The sequence below is a fragment of the Bos taurus genome, chromosome 17 (assembly GCF_002263795.3).
Source record: "Bos taurus isolate L1 Dominette 01449 registration number 42190680 breed Hereford chromosome 17, ARS-UCD2.0, whole genome shotgun sequence".
Taxonomy (NCBI): Eukaryota; Metazoa; Chordata; class Mammalia; order Artiodactyla; family Bovidae; genus Bos; species Bos taurus.
In genome coordinates, this window is record NC_037344.1 from 65223723 (window position 1) to 65240790 (window position 17068).

General features: G+C 51.0%; 1 protein-coding gene across 11 annotated transcripts in view; it reads left to right on the top strand.

Moving 5' to 3' along the window:
- Positions 1-17068, top strand: part of KIAA1671 — a 184762-nt gene that overhangs the window by 119807 nt on the left and 47887 nt on the right. The gene's annotated exons all lie outside the window — the stretch shown is intronic.

Below are 17068 nucleotides of genomic sequence, written 5' to 3' on the forward strand. Positions count from 1 at the left end.
TTTCCTGCTCCCGTGCCTGGGAGAGAGGCGTGCAGTGGTGGTGATTCCCCTTGACAGTACGCGTGTGCTCGCCCGAAGCCATCAGGATGTTTATACCAGGTTCAGCGTCTCTGTATACGGGGCTGGCTTTGCCAGTTGATTTATCCTTAAGTGTTTGACACTCCAGCCCGACGCAAATGCTTCCTATTTTTAGGGAGGCTTAGTTGGCACCTGCTCCGTCTCCTCAAACACTCTCCCGGGGTGGCCGAGCGTCCATGTCACGTGTGTGTGGAGTCATGGCTTTTGTGGTCTTCGAGCCGAGCAAAACCGCGAGGTCTCATCTGATTACCCGAGGTGGCGGGCAGGACTGCCCGCTGGCCAGAGCGGCTGGGAGTGAATGGGCCAGGATGGGCCAGAGGAGGGTAATCGGGGTCCTGAGATTCAGCAGCTCCCATTCTGGCAAGCTTGATGGAACTCGGGGATCAGGGTGGAATGACATCTAATGATTGAGAACTCAATCTGTATCCAGGTTTTTGTTTTTTTTTTCCCTCAAGGACCTTGCTAATGATTTGAAGAGGTGGAGCTGAGCCAGAGAGGGAAAGACACCTGCCCGGGGTAGTGCAGGGAGTGAGTGGCAAAGCACGTGCCGGAACCCCCAGCTTTGAACCCCACTCAGGGCTCTTTCCAGCCAAGTTTCTATAAAAAGATTTCTCCAGACTTTCCTGATAACTTCAGGGAAGCCCCTATCACGGGCCTTCAAAGAGAGAGGGTCTCCTGAAGGCGTGACCCAGTTCACAGGAGACCAAAGGTGGATGAAGTGCTGAGCCGCCTCCTCCCCTGGGTTCAGCCTTGTGATAAGTCCCGGTTGTCATTTCAGACCCAGGGTTGAGGGAGCCGTGGGGTGCACCAGGCTCTGAGCCAGCCCTCTGTGCATTTGAGGTTGCAGGCGCCCCCTCAGCTGGCACAGAGAAGTGTGGTGATTCTCCTGGGGTCGCACAGCAACCAGAGCAGTAGGGTGCTAACATGTGCCTCGTGAAGATGACATCTCCTTCCCTCCTGGGTCTGTGCTGCTTTGTGGCTCGGGATCAATCAGTGGGGCCAGAACTTAGAAGACAGATTCCCCCAGCCCAACCTCTGGGACGGGTGACTTGGCCTCTCCGTCGTTCTTTCTGTCCCTCTGTCTCCGTGTCAGTTTCCGTCTCTGTGTCTCTCTTCCCTTTCACTCTTGTTCCCTCTCTGGCAATTCAGTTAAGGGCCTGGGGCTTTGGTAACATACAGCTCCCCACTGTTTGGCCCTGGGCATGGGCCGGAGTCCCCCAGGCCTCATTGCCCTGCTCCCCAGCTTGCTGAATGAATGAATGAGTGAACGAAGAGAGGGGCCTGGCAGGGCCTTTGCCACCTCTGCTCACTGTTGCCTGGCAGTGCCTCCATCAGCGCTGATGCACGCTCGATAAATCTGGGCTGAATTAACTTGGTTCCTTCCCATTTAACTTTCGGCATCTACCAGCTGGCGCTGGGGTTGAAAGCTTGAATCAAACCCGGCCACATCCTGGCAAAGGGGCCCTGACGCGTTCTCAAGCCTCGGTTTCCTCCTCTGTCAACCGGGGAGAACTGGAGGTCATCAGGTTGACATGGGTCCCCATCGCGGGCCTGGGCACATAGTGGGTGAGCACCGGGAGACGCTTCCTGTCAGGTGCCCCAGTGTCCTGCCTCCTGGGGATGACGGCAGGGTTGAGATGGAGACGCAGGCTCTTTTGCAGAAGAGACTCCTGGCTGTGACTCGTGGCTCTCCTCCTTCCCAGCCGTGCAGCCTTGGGTACACTGTTCCCCGCTCTGGGCCTCAGTTTCCTCATCTGTGAAATGGGGATGTCCTCATCCTTTACATTTCCCATTGCAGCCACTTACGGGCCGTGACCTGACGCCAGGAGACACATGATGCCCCTGTAGCCCTGCTTAGCACTTAGTACGTAGCCTGTCACCCAGTATGCGACAGCCGAAACCTTTTCTCTCAAAACATTGCTCCAAAGATTGCCAGTGAACTAGAAAATCCACATGCGCCCCTCTCCCCTGGGGACTTCGCTTCAGTATTTGTTTTACGGGAGGAAACTTTTCAAAGCCACAGACAATTAAGAGTTAGGAGACACCTGCAGGAGCCTGAGCTGGGGCTGGGAAGGGGGCCGGATTTCAGTCTTTGGACTCAAACTGGTACGTGATTTATCTAAATAATCCGTTCTGTTCCAAGTCCTGCCTCAGGCTTCTATTTACTCAGAGCCCAGCAGAAGAATCTCTGGCAAGCAGAAAGCAACCCTGAAAGGCGTGCCCCAAAATGCATTTCCAAAGGCAGCCTTGAAATAATCTGCTAATGGCCTGCCTGGGCGTCTGCCGAATAAAAAGGGGGAAGAGGGGAAATAATCGCATTGTCTCAGAGCGACAAAGGCAGGAAGAGGCTCGTCTGTGCCGCAGCCCAGGGCGAGCCTGAGAACAAGCCCTGCCAGAGAGGTGGACGGCTAGCGGAGTCCAGGCAGAAGGTGCCAGAACCCAGGCGCAGCGGCAGCGCCACCGAGGCCAACACCCTGAGTCAGTGGGAAGCCGGGGGGTGCGGTGGGGTCTCCAGGGCCGAGGGGCGTTCGGCAGAGAGGGCTTAGGAAGGGGACAGAATTGGGGTTGAGTCCCAGCTCCTCCACGTGCTGGCCGAGTGACCCTGGGCAAGTTAAGCCATCTCTTGCAGTCTCAGCATCGTCATCCATAGGGCGGGGGTTCACCTGGGACTTGTCTGGCAGGCGGTTCAGTGGGACTGGTACCTGTTAAGCACCTGGCATACAGGAGGGGCTTAATGAGTGTGCGCTTCACGGGGAGATGCATTGCTGGAGCCGTAATGTGAGTCCCTCCTGCCCAGATGGCCAGACTGGCGCCCCTCGCAAAGGAGAGTAAGAACCTGGCTGACGTTCCGTGGGCATGTCCTGAGTGCCAGGCCCCCGCAAGCACGAGGTGTGTATTTGTACCCTGTCGCTCACTCACCCACATCTTCATCCCACCAGCATTCATCGAGCACCTACTAGGGTGCTGACGCTGGGGAAACAGCTGTGAATAAAACAGGACAGAGCTCTGGCCTTTACAGAGTCCCTTTGAGGGGACAGAGCATAAAACACGTGAGCATAAATATGTCATATTGGTGTGGTTCAGTCGTAAAGTTGTGTCCAGCTCTCTGCGACCCCATGGACTGCAGCACAGCAGGCTTTCCTGTCTTCCATTATCTCCCAGAGTTTGCTCAAACTTATGTCCATTGAGTCTGTGACATTAATGCTATCTAACCATCTCATCCTCTGCCGCCCCCTCCTCCTCCTGCCCTCAGTCTTTCGCAGCATCAGGGTCTTTTCCAGTGAGTCAGTTCTTGGCATCAGGTGGCCAAAGTATTAGAGCTTTAGCTTCAGCATCAGTCCTTCCAAAGAATATTCAGGCTTGGTTTCCTTTGGGATGGACTGGTTTGATCTCCAATAGACCTTCAAGAGTCTTCTCCAACACCACAGTTCAAAAGCATCAATTCTTCGTCTCTCAGCCTTCTTTGTGGTCCAACTCTTATATCTGTACATGACTACTGGCAACATCATAGCTTTGACTATACGGACTTTTGTCAGCAAAGTGGTGTCTCCGCTTTCTGATACACTGTAGGTTTGAAAATTCAGGAACCGTCTTCAAGGATGAAGGGCTTGCCTCTAACACTCACCCCCATGCCATGTATTGGCTTCCCAGTCATCACTGTTGATACCTTGGGCCTGATCACTCTTTGGGGTGCAGAGAGCTGTCCTATGTATGTATGAAAGATCATCCCGGGCCTCTGCCCACCAGATGCCAGGAGCACCCCCAAGCTTGACAACCAAAACTGTCCCCAGACATTACCAAGTGTCTCTGGGGCACCCTTCCCCATGTTGAGAACCACTGCTGGATGTAACTTGATTTGGGGGACTCTGTATCTGGGGTATCCTCCCAATGACCTGAGCTGGGGAAGAAGGGCAGGCCCCTCTTTCTTGCTCGGAATTGGTCTCATCGAATCCGCACAGCTCCCCTCCTTGAAGGATATGTAGGGTAGCCCCATATTTCACGGGTGAGAGATTGGAAGCACGGAGAGGTGAAGGGAAGGAGTCTTCAAAGAGTTTGGAGGAAGAACATCCCAGCAGCAGGAAAAGCAAGTGCGAAGGCCCCGAGGCAGGCCTGTGCTCAGCATGTTGGAGGAACATCAGGGAGGCCAGTGTGGCCGTAGCACGGCGAGTAAGTGGGCGAAGGTATAAGATGGGGGGCGGGGGGGGGCCGGGCATGCAGGGCCCGGGGGCCGCCGTGAGCACAGCGAGTAAGTGGGCGAAGGTAGAAGACGGGGGGGGGTGGGGCCGGGCATGCAGGGCCCGGGGGCCGCCGTGAGGACAGTGTGAACTTTTAGAACCGCAGGGTGATGAGTACGAGAGCGGTGAGGAGAACAGGGTAACAATTGTGGTCGCCGATTACCGTGCGCCTACTGTGTGCCTGGCCCAGGTTGTCAACGTTTCTTCCAGAGACCTGGGCTTCAGGGGAGTAGGGTCCAGCTGTCACAGCCCCCCTGCATCTCCTATTACCTGTGCCAATGCTGCCCGCCACCGCCGGTCCAGAGCCCGGACAGGTGCCCTGGTCTCAGGATGCCCCTTGGGGCGTGGAGCTGGGGTGCTGGACCTCAGTGCACCACCACCCCCGCCCCGCAAGCTGGAGCCCGTCTCGCAGTGACCACACCTCTGCTCCGGTGTGGATGGTCAGGCAGGACGGGCCACCTTCTCCCGGGCTGACCTCACCCAATTCCAGGTCACTGTTCACCCTCCTGGCAGCAGAATGATGTCACCCTGGAGAACAATGGTCTTTTCACGGTCCAGTAGAGGCGGGGTGGTGGGCAAAGGCTGGGCCCAGAGTCGGTGCCTCTGGGCGAGACCTGGAGAGCAGGGCAGGACCAAGGCGTGGCCGCTCCCACAGGGCTCTGCTTGTGTGAAATTACGTTGAGTTCCTCGCCCCCTCCCTCCCCTAAAAAAGGCAGGGTACGCTCACAATCCGTGGAAAGTACAGAACGCCTGAATAAAAACAAAATCCACTTGTGATTTTTAACGTCCATGGAAACCACTCTTGGCATTCAAGAGCCTTTCCTGTCTGTCTTTTCTCCTCCCTTTCTCAAGCAAAGTCCCCCACCTTCTGTCTCTTTCTGTCCTTAAAAACGTGCTGGTTTTGTACGTCTCTCGTAGAGACCTTTGTTAGTGCCTGGGTCACACTCGGCCGTGCACAGGTTCCTGTGTGTATTCACCCCTCTGTCTGCACCCTCGGGTCGCTCCCCATTTGGGGCGATCAGGAAGGACACTGTGAGGGCGGCCCTGGATGGATGTGTCTTTGTCCAGGTTTCTGAGGGGTGGGTAAAGTGAAAACAAGCCCCCTTTGGGTCTCTGCGACCTGAGGGCCCCTCTGTTACTCTCACTTTCCCTCTTTCAGCGTTTTCAAATCTCAGATGTTTTGTTCAGACGACGTGCCTCTGGCTCTCCTCATCAGGAAGTTGGAAATTTCAGGAAGGAAATCTGGATCACTGCATATCACAAGGAATGGTGTATTTTTGGATTTCAGAAAGAATGGGGTCTCTGGCAAGGAGTCACTGAGATCATGCCTTGCGAACAGGAAGGATGTATCGGGTCACTTACATTGAGCCACTGGTGAACGTTTAACGTTAGCTGGGTCTTGGGGGGAAAAGCCCCAATTTGTATGTAGCGTTTCCCTATTCCTGTGGTGTAAATACTCCCACCAGGGCACACTGCAGGGTACCAAATAGCTGTCCTTATACACAGAGCTGGGAAGAGATGTGCAGTACATCATCATTACACACAGCAGTCTTTTGTATGTACAGGGGGCTGCGTTCCAAACCCCCACTAGATACCTGAAACCATGGACCATTGTTCAGTCGCTCAGTCGTGTCTGACTCTTTGCGACCCCATGGACTGCAGCACACCAGGCTTCCCTGTCCTTCACTATCTCCCAGAGGTTGCTCAAACTCATGCCCATTGAGTCATTGATGCCATCCAGCCATCTCATCCTCTGTCATCCCCTTCTCTTCCTGCCCTCAGTCTTTCCCAGCATCAGGGTCTTTTCCAAAGAGTCGGTTCTTTGCATCACACAGCCAGAGTCTTGGAACTTCAGCATCAGTCCTTCCAATGAATGTTGAGGATATACTCAAAGAATATATCCAGTATATTGAATGAATAGATCCAGTCAACATATACTATGCTTTTACTGTGCATATGATAAAGTTTAATTTGCAAATTAGGCATTGGAAGAAAGTAACAATAGCTAACAACAAAACAGAGCACAGGGACACCACCATCGTGTGATGACAGTCGTGTGCGTGTGGTCTGTCTCTCTCAAAACCTCTCATTGTACTGTACGCATCGCTCCTCTTCTGGTGACGACGTCGGATGATAAGATGCCTCCGTAATGAGACGCAGTAAGCAGGATGACGGAGGCAGTGCCCCGGACTGTGGGGCTGCCGTTGACCTGACCATATGTCAGGAAGAGGGTCGTGCACTTTGGGTGATCCTGGATCACAGAGCCATGACGATGGTGGTGGGTGGGTGTCAGGCGCAGACGAGGGACGGTGTGAGATTTCATCACGCTACTCAGGAAGGTGCACAATTTAAAACTTGTGAATTGCTTATTTCTGGCACTTTCCATTTGACATTTTTGGGCCGAGGTGGACTGTGGGTAACTGAAACCACGGAAAGTGAAACCGCAGAGAATGACATGGTGCTGAGGGGATACTGCGCTCACCGAACAGGTTTCAGTGGATAGAAATGACCTAAAGACCGCAGATCGTAGTAAAATGCAGTAGTTAGGAAGTGTTGAGGTTTGACTACTCCTTACCTTTGCTTTTACTAGGATTTATTTAATTATAAGCTTATATCATTAATGTTTAGTAATGGCGGTGCTTGGCAGCTGACTCAGAACTGACGCCTGAAAAGTTCGCAGGTGTGACTATACCTCTGTAATTGTGTCTACGCCACTGTGGGTGAGGACAGTGAGCTGTGGGTTCCCGGAGCTGCGGGTTTGAATCCTGATTCTGCCTCTGGCTTTGCTGTGGGACTTGAGGGAGGTGACCTAGTCTCTTTCCGCCTCTGTTTTCTCTTCTGTAGACTCAGGCCTGTGATATCACGTGACTCCACCGATGTGCCGGAGGCTACACTGACGTAAGGCACGCACGACACTTAGAGCAGGTCGAGGCGAGCAGCAGGGTCTCAGTTAACGTTTCCTATTACTTTGCCAACAAAGGTCCGTCTAGTCAAGGGTATGGTTTTTTCTGTGGTCATGTATGGATGTGAGAGTTGGACTGTGAAGAGGGCTGAGCGCCCAAGAATAGATGCTTTTGAACTGTGGTGTTGGAGAAGACTCTTGAGAGTCCCTTGGACTGCAAGGAGATCCAACCAGTCCATTCTGAAGGAGATCAGCCCTGGGATTTCTTTGGAAGGAATGATGCTGAAGCTGAAACTCCAGTACTTTGGCCACCTCATGCAAAGAGTTGACTCATTGGAAAAGACTCTGATGCTGGGAGGGATTGGGGCAGGTGGAGAAGGGGACGACAGAGGATGAGATGGCTGGATGGCATCACTGATTCGATGGACGTGAGTTTGAGTGAACTCTGGGGGTTGGTGATGGACAGGGAGGCCTGGTGTGCTGTGATTCATGGGGTCGCAAAGAGTCGGACTCGACTGAGCGACTGAACTGAACTGAATGTCATCATCATTTGTTTAATGCTTAATAGTTGGAAAGCACATTCAGTTGACTGCAGCCATGAAATTAAAAGACACTTGCTCCTTGCAAGGAAAGCTATGACAAACCTAGACAGCGTATTAAAAAGCAGAGACATCAGTTTGTCAACAAAAGTCTGTCTAGTCAAAGCTATGTGGTCAAAGCTATGGTTTTCTCCAGCAGTCATGTACAGATGTGAGAGTTGGACCATCAAGAAGGCTGAGCACCAAAGAATTGATGATTTCATATTGTGGTGCTAGAGAAGACTCTTGGGACTTCAAGGAGATCAAACCAGTCAATCCTAAAGGAAATTAACCCTGAATATTCACTGAAAGGACTGATGCTGAAGCTGAAGCTCCAATACTATGGCCACCTGATGTGACTCATTATTAAAGACCCTGATGCTGGGAAAGATGAAGCCAAGAGGAGAAGGGGGTGACATAGGATAAGAAGGTTAGATAGCATCACCGACTCAGTGGACATGAATGTGAACAAACTCTGGGAGATAGTGGAGGACAGTGGAGCCTGGTGTGCTGCAGTCTGTGGAGTGGATACATATCTATATCTATATATATATATGTATTTTTTTTTAATGTGATGCTATTTTTTGTTTTTGTTGGCTGTGCTGGGTCTTCATTGTGATGTGTGGGCTTAGTTGCTTGTTGCCATCTGTGATCTTAGTTTCCTGACCAGGTATCGAACCCTTGTCTCCTGCATTGGAAGGTGGATTCTTAACCACTGGACCATTTTAAGAAGTCCCTCTGGCATTTCTGTATTCACAGCATGTATTTCTGTATTCTCCAGCCTGCAGAGGAGACTGCATCTCTGGCCAGGAGCCTGACTCCACCCTCCTGAGGCATGTTGAGCCAGAGCCCCTGGGCCAAGTGCCTTTGGAGCCCTGGCTCCCAGAAACTGAGAGAGGCAATGTTAGTTGTTTCAGCCACTAAGCCATTTGTTATGCAGCAACAGATAACCAATACATGTTCCTTCTCATTCATACCTACCACGACAGACAGTCCAGGGGTGGCCAGGGAGTATTACTTAATCCTCATCTCACAGACGAGTGAGTTGAGGTGGGAAGAACTCGAGGGACCCATCTGAGATCTGTGACTTGGTAGCCCTCAGAGTTCCCAACAGATACTTTTCTTGTCTCCGGGGTGCTTGCACGTAAGTGAGGCTGCTCGGCTGGTCTGGGCTCAGGGTCCTAGGGGCTTCTGAGCAGCACATCCTTTGAGGAGTTGGCGTGGTTCCCCTGGCATGGAAGGGAGTCCACTGCTTGGATGCTGAGTGCTCATCACTCCGTTTAATTCATCAAACTTTCATCATAAAGGCTGGGCCATAAACAGCAGCGAACCCTCCACGTGCATTTGAGAGCAAGGTGAACAAGAGCGGTTTTTCCCTCCTGCGTTGATTTCTAGGCCATAGGAGCAAGCCCCCACCAACTGTCCTGCTCCCTTGAAAGGCAGCTCCTGAAACATAAATTATTGCCAAGAGTTCAAAAAACTGCAAAGTGTGTCGGTTTTTACTTTTGCTTTTTTAAACAGAGATTGGGCTTCCTTGTCTGTCCTTTCTTGATTGAGGGACAAAAATGTCTAGAGATGCAGGTAGAATTAGGTCAGTCCAGTTCAAAGCTTGGCTTCTGAGACTTCCCCTGCTCTCTGGTGGTTAAAACTTCGCTTTACGACACAGGAGGTGAGAGTTCAATTTCTGGTCAAGGGGCTAAGATCCCACATCCTTGGGGCCAAAAAACCAAGACACAAAATGGAAGCGATATGGTGACAAATTCATTAAAGACTTTAAAAATGGTCCACATCAAAAAAAAAAAAAAAGCTTGTCTCCTATGGACAAATCCTAGTTTAAATCCCAGCCTCGCCGATAATTAGCTGTGGGGCCTTGGACAGGAAGCTTTCCTTTCATGATACTCACTTTCCCTGTGAAGTTCTTTCTTAGCACAGCGCCTGGAACCTAGAATGTGCGTAATAAACCTTAGCTGCTATCATTCTCCTTACAACCTTGATGTATTAGTCAGATTAGGGTATGCTATATTTGCAGCAACAGACTGACAACTCTCGACTCTTTTTAAAAATTAATTTTTATTGAAGTATAGTTGATTTACAATATTGTGTTAGTTTCTGGTGTACAACAAAGTGACTCAGTTTTTTATATATATGTATATGTATGTATGTATATTCTCTTTAAGATTTTTTTCCATATAGGTTATTGCAAGATGTTGAATATAGTTCCCTGTGCTATGCAGTAGTTCCCAACTCTTTTTTTATTTTTTATTTTTGGCCATGGAGCATGTGGGATCTTAGTTATCTGACCAGGGTTTGAACCCCCACACCCTGCATTGGAAGTGTGGCATCTTGACCGTTGTACCACCAGGGAAGTCCCTCAACTCTCAACACAAAATTTTTCTTTTTTTTCAATCTGAATTTTTTTTGAAGTATTGTTTTTTTTCCCCAGTTTTACTGAGATGTAATTGACATATAATACATAGCTGTATTAGAGTTTAACATGATGATTTGCATGTGTATAAACTACGATGGTGTGATCACTCACCTAAAGCCAGACATCCTGGAATGTGAAGTCAAGTGGGCCTTAGAAAGCATCACTACGAACAAAGCTAGTGGAGGTGATGGAATACCAGTTGAGCTATTTCAGATCCTGAAAGATGACTCTGTGAAAGTGCTGCACTCAATATGCCAGCAAATTTGGAAAACTCAGCAGTGGCCACAGGGCTGGAAAAGGTCAGTTTTCATTCCAATCCCAAAGAAAGGCAATGCCAAAGAATGCTCAAACTGCCACACAATTGCACTCATCTCACACGCTAGTAAAGTATGCTCAAAACTCTCCAAGCCAGGCTTCAGCAATACGTGAACTGTGAACTTCCAGATGTTCAAGCTGGTTTTAGAAAAGGCAGAAGAACCAGAGATCAAATTGCCAACATCCGCTGGACCATCGAGAAAGCAAGAGAGTTCCAGAAAAACATCTATTTCTGTTTTATTAACTATGTCAAAGCCTTTGTGTGGATCACAATAAACTGTGGAAAATTCTGAAAGAGATGAGAATACCAGACCACCTGACCTGCCTCTTGAGAAGCCTGTATGCAGGTCAGGAAGCAACACTTAGAACTGGACATGGAACAACAGACTGGTTCCAAATAGGAAAAGGAGTACGTCAAGGCTGATATTGTCACCCTGCTTATTTAACTTCTATGCAGAGTACATCATGAGAAATGCTGGGCTGGAAGAAGCACCAGCTGGAATCAAGATTGCTGGGAGAAATATCAATAACCTCATATAGGCAGATGCCACCACCCTTATGGCAAAAAGTGAAGAACTAAAGAGCCTCTTGATGAAAGTGAAAGAGGAGAGTGAAAAAGTTGGCTTAAAGCTCAACATTCAGAAAACTAAGATCATGGCATCTGGTCCCATCACTTCATGGCAAGTAGATGGGGAAACAGTAGAAACAGTGGCTGACTTTATTTTTCTGGGCTCCAAAATCACGGCAGATGGTGACTGCAGCCATGAAATTAAAAGACGCTTACTCCTTGGAAGAAAAGTTATGACCAACCTAGACAGCATATTAAAAAGCAGAGACGTTACTTTGCCAACAAAGGTCTGTCTAGTCAAAGCTATAGTTTTTCCAATAGTCATGTATGGATGGGAGAGTTGGACTATAAAGAAAGCTGAGCACCAAAGAATTGATGCTTTTGAACTGTGGTGTTGGAGAAGACTCTTGAGAGTCCCTTGGACTGCAAGGAGATCCAACCAGTCCATCCTAAAGGAGATCAGTCCTGGGTGTTCATTGGAAGGAGTGATGTTGAAGCTGAAACTCCAATACTTGGGCCACGTGATGCGAAGAGCTGACTCATTTGAAAAGACCCTGATGCTGGGAAAGATTGAAGACAGGAGGAGAAGGGGACGACAGAGGATGGGATGGTTGGATGGCGTCACCGACTCGATGGACATGGATTTGGGTGGACTCCGGGAGTTGGTGATGGACAGGGAGGCCTGGCGTGCTGCGGTTCATGGGGTCACAAAGAGTCGGACGCGACTGAGCGACTGAGCTGAACTGAACTGAACTGAAACTGCAAATTGATCACCACAACGAGTTTAGTTAACACCCTTCCCTGGTGACTCAGATTGTAAAGAATCCGCCTACCAATTCAGGAGACACAGGTTCGATCCCTGAGTTGAGAAGATCCCCTGGAGAAGGACGTGGTGAGCCACTCCAGTATTCTTGTCTGGGAAATCCCCTGGACAGAGGAGCCTGGCGGGCTACAGCCCATGGGGTCTCAAAAGAGTTGGACACGACTTAGTGACTGACCAGCAAACCTCACATAGTTAACATGGTCTTTTCCCTTGTGATGAGGACTTCCAGGATCTGCTGTCTCCGTGACTTTCACACAGCCCAGTATCGTTTAATGTCATCACCACGCTGTACGTTATGTCCCCAGGGTTTGTTCATCTCATAACTGGAATTTGTACCTTTTCACCCCCTTAATTCATCCCCCCAACTTCCACCCCCCTGAAGTGTTTATTTCTTGCTCACACAAAGTCCACTCCTGGCTCCGTCTGTAGCCACAGTGTCTCCAGGCCGTGTGTGAAGCTTGTATCAAGCCCATGTTGGAAAACGGGACTTCTGTGTAGCGGCGTCAGAGGGAAGAGGCTTTGGGTCACACCAGGGCGGGGGCTATATCCTCCCGTTTCCCAGGTGGGGCTATCAAGGCACAAGGGGGACGCAGCTTGGGCACTTAGCCTGTGCCAACCTCTGAGCAAAGCAGATGCCTTGTCACAGCCCGGCAGAATCGTCTGATTTTTGATACCCCCGATTCACAAAGGATAAAACCAAGACCCAGGGGAAGGATCTGACCTCGCTCACAGCCTGGACGGCCAAAGCCTCTTTTCTCATCCCTCAGTGGCCGGCAGGACCCGAGTGCCTCTGTTAGGAGACGCCCGGGTGCTGACCCGGCGTCACGCCACAGCAACACTGACCCTCGGGGCTGGATCCTTCTTTGGTGGGTGAAGGAAGCTGTCCTGCGCTTTGTGGGATGTTGAGCAGCATCTGTGGTCTTGAACTAGTCCTTCCAGACTTTGCTAAGTGTTCCTTGGAGGCAGAATCACCCACGGTTGAGAATCACCGATGCGGATGGTGAGCATCACAAGCTGTGAGCTGGGGTCCCTGCCAGGCCCTGGGTAACCACACGGCCTTAACCGGCGGACTCCAAGTGAAGCCAGGACCTCAGTAGCAGGACTTTGGAATTTACTGACTTTTAGGTAATATAACCTTTGATGCCTGCTGTCATTTTGGGCAAGTCTTTCCACACTGATAAAGCATTTTCCTTCAGCTACGAAATGGAGTGGACGATGTCGGCTGCTGGTGTGGTCAGGGAGACACGGGGTGCTTGTCAGGTGCTGTGGCTCAGCACATAGTCAGCGCTTTATTGACCTTCCAGTTACAGCCTGTCACTTGGTGTGTGTGGGGACAGGGGATGCACATTTCCTAACAATTGAACATAACCTTTCACGGTCTGTTGAATTTCTAATCCTATGTCTTCAGGCTCTACATCCAAATATTTGCTTCCTGCCAAAGCCAGAAATTATCCAGCAGCCCACACTCCCGTCACTCACCAGCCTGATTTCTAGAAACGGCCCTTCCCTGGGCACACCTATAATTTAACGTCTGTAATTCCTCAATTAGTAGTTAGCAGTCCATTCTTTTCTTCTTGGTAATTGCCCTCTGCTCTGGGGAGGGTGAAGGGGGGGATGTGGGGGCTGTGCAGAGGCGGTTGCTACCTCCTCCCGCCTTCGCCTACAGACATCTTGGCAGGAAGTACCTGGAAGATTCTGGAACCCGTGGTTCTGGGTTTGAAGATTGCATCAAGGTAGCCACCCTGGTGGATGACGGAAAACTGCGTTTTGTTATCCGTAGAAATTTTTACGTGCGCTTTGGGAGCAGAAGGGTCAGGGTTGCTAATGTGGAGCCTCTTTTCCTGGAGGAGCTCCCGAGCCTCGGTTGCCAGAACGTCTAGGTTGTTGCAGCGCCCGCCTTTCACGTTACGGCTGGGGAAGCCAGGGCCAGAGAGGGAAAGAAACCTACGCAAAGTCACACAGCGAGTCGGTGACAGACCCAGGGCCAGAGCGTGGGGTTTCAAAATCCAGAGTTGGGGCAGCTAAGGATATGATACAGTCCTCAAATCCCTGGTATCCATCAGAGTGGAGCAGCAGACATTTATTGAGCTCCTGCTGTTTGCAAAACTCTGCAGTCAGCTGTGTGAGGCTCCAAAGGTAATGAGATGCCATTCGCACCTCAGGGAAGTTTTCAGAAAAGTGACCAAGGTACATATATCCCAGCTATACAGCCTCGAACCAGCCGTCTCTCTGCAGCCTGGTGGTGGGCCTCAGTTTCCCTCTCTGTCCACGGAGGCTCTGGCATGACCTTCTCGGGCCTTACCCGTGGAGCCAGCCTGAATTCAAATCCCAGCTCCCCCGTCTGCTGGTGTGAGACTTTCAGCCAGACTTTGAGAAAGCCTCGGTTTCCTCATCTGCTAGAGGGGAGTTCATAACCCTTACCTTCTGGGTGGGAGTTCCTTACAGTGATGATTGTAAAACGCTCGGCAGGGAGCCTGGCTCGCAGTGAACCCTGGTCGCCTGCGGTCAGTAATTGCAGTGGCTTCACTCTACCTGGCCTCCTCCAACCACACGGGGCTGCTCCCGGCTCTGCGAGAACCTTCCCTCCTCCCCATGTGTGCACCAGCTGTTCCCTCTTCCTTCGAGGAGAGAGCGGGGGCACCGGCTCCCCTCTCTGTTGAGGGTTGGGAAAGGTTAAGCCTGTCCTTAAAAAGGCGCTGTTTTCAGAAAGGTCCTCCGCCTGCAGGTGTTCTGGGGGTCAGGAGAAGGATGGAGCCCAGCAGGTGGGCCTGGCGGCTCCCAGACTCCTTTGCGTCCACTTGGCCTGCCCACCCTCCTCGAGGGAGAACCCCACCCCGAGCCCTCCCTACCTCAACCTCCTAGGTGCTTCCTGCTGATGAAAGCATACTGGGTCACTCACAAGCACAGCTCATTAGGAAGGAAGCGACAGCTCCGAGGTAGAGAAGGGGCGTTCTGAAATGTGGCTGAGGGCAAAATAGTCAGAGATTCTTCAGATCCCACGTTGGGTACATTTTTCCTTTTCTCATGCATAATTACAAGCCCTTTGTGGGGAGAGACTAGGAAAAACAAAAAAACAAACAAAAAACCCAGAGGCTGTCAGAGCTCTGCTCAATGAGTTTCCTGATCTTTTCCTATAATGTGGAGCCCCGTGGATTTTCAGCAGCTCAGTGCCGCCGGTGGAAGCATAATCCTTCCAGGTTTCTGAGCTGAACTGTGCAGCTTCAGCGACGTCTGGCCTCCCAAAGCAGGAAAGTGGCAAAACCCACACAGGGTGGTGACATCAGGCAGGTCTGGGTTCGAATCCTGCTGCTGCCACTTCCTCTGGGTGGGACCTCGGCCAAGGGCCTTGACCTCTTAGAGCAGTGGTGACTCAGGTGGTAAAGAATCCGCCTGCAATGTGGGAGACCTGGGTTTGATTCCTGGGTTGGGAAGATCCCCTGGAGGAGGGCATGACAACCCACTCCGGTATTCTTGCCTGGAGATTCCCCATGGACAGAGGAGCTTGGCAGGCTATAGTGTGTGGGGTCACAAAGAGTCGGACGTGACTGAGCGGCTGAGCACAGCACAGTCTTTGAGTGCAAAAGGGGGCTAACCCTGTGAGGACAGAGCTCAAACTTCAGTGGGCCCCTTGGGTACTGGTTTAGTAAGTAGAGTCCCAGGTGAGCCCCAGAATCTGCCTGTGTTTCAAGAGCCCTGGGTGGTCACATAAGCACCATCCTTGGAGAAACAGTTTCTCAAAGCTATTTGCTCGGTCTGCAGATGTGTATTGAGTACCTACTGTGTGCCAAGCACAGTCAGAGGCCCTAGAGGTCCATCAGAGAATAAGACAGAGGTGGTCCTAGCCCTCAAAGAGAACCCTGTCTGCACAGCACTTCTGTCCTGAGGGCAGAGACTTAACAAAGCACCTTGGCAGCTCCTCTCACAGGACGAGAAGTGCACAGAAGTATGTCATACACTGAACACATGCTGTGTATTTGCCCCAGAGAACACCTTGTGGTTGGAGGAACGAATGAGTGCTGCGTGAATTGTTAATATTGCTCTGATCATAGATGTGCCTTTGCGGCTTCTTCCAAATTCTTTCTAGCTGCCTTGCTAGACCACAAGCCATCAGTTCAGTTCAGTCACTGTCACGTCCGACTCTTTGCCACCCCATGGACTGCAGCACACCAGGCTTCCCTGTTCACCATCAACTCCTGGGGCCTACTCAACTCATGTCCATCGAGTCAGTGATGCCATCCAACCATCTCACCCTCTGTCATCCCCTTCTCCTCCCGCCTTCAATCTTTCCCAGTGTCAGGGTCTTTTCCAATGAGTCAGTTCTTTGCATCAGGTGGCCAAAGTATTGGAGTTTCAGCTTCAGCATCAGTCCTTCCAATGAATATTCGGGACTGATCTCCTTCAGAATGGACTGGTTGGATCTCCCTGCAGTCCAAGGGACCCTCAAGAATCTTCTCCAACACCACAGTTCAAAAGCATCAATTCTTCGGCACTCAGCTTTCTTTATAGTCCAACTCTCACATCCATACATGACTACTGGAAAAACCATAGCTTTGACTAGACGGACCTTTGTTGGCAAAGCCATACTATGGTGTGTTTACCCTTTCACATGCTCAGAGTCCAGCAGAACACCTGCCACATCCGCGACACTCAGTAAATGTCTGATGGAGGGATGAATGAATGAATGGATACATGCACGAATGGACTCTAAGCTCCTTGATGCCCACCAGCTGATAAGTCGGGTGGATGACTTGGGCCCAAACGAGCTGTGCTTGTTTGCTAGGACAGTGGTCTGGAGAGGCTCCAGGTTGTAAATGGGAGTTCCACATTCAAGGCGTTTGCTCCGGGTCAGGGCCGTTCTTTCTGGAGACCACAGAAGCCCCGGGGCCTGTTTCAGTCGTGTCTGTAAAAACTGGAGGTCAGTTCTTGTCTTGGCCAGCCAAAGAAAAGTCCAGCTCTAGTCTCAGTCCGTTAATTGGTACCCTGCATCACTATGCCCACCCCCATCAGACGTCTCTCTGGACCCCAAGGTTCTCAGTGCCCTGCTGCACTCACAGATCTTTGTTTACGCAACAGAGCGAGGCTGGGGTCAGGCAGCCTTCTGGAGAGTGAATCCCGAGCCCTTTGTGAACCAACAGGCTGTG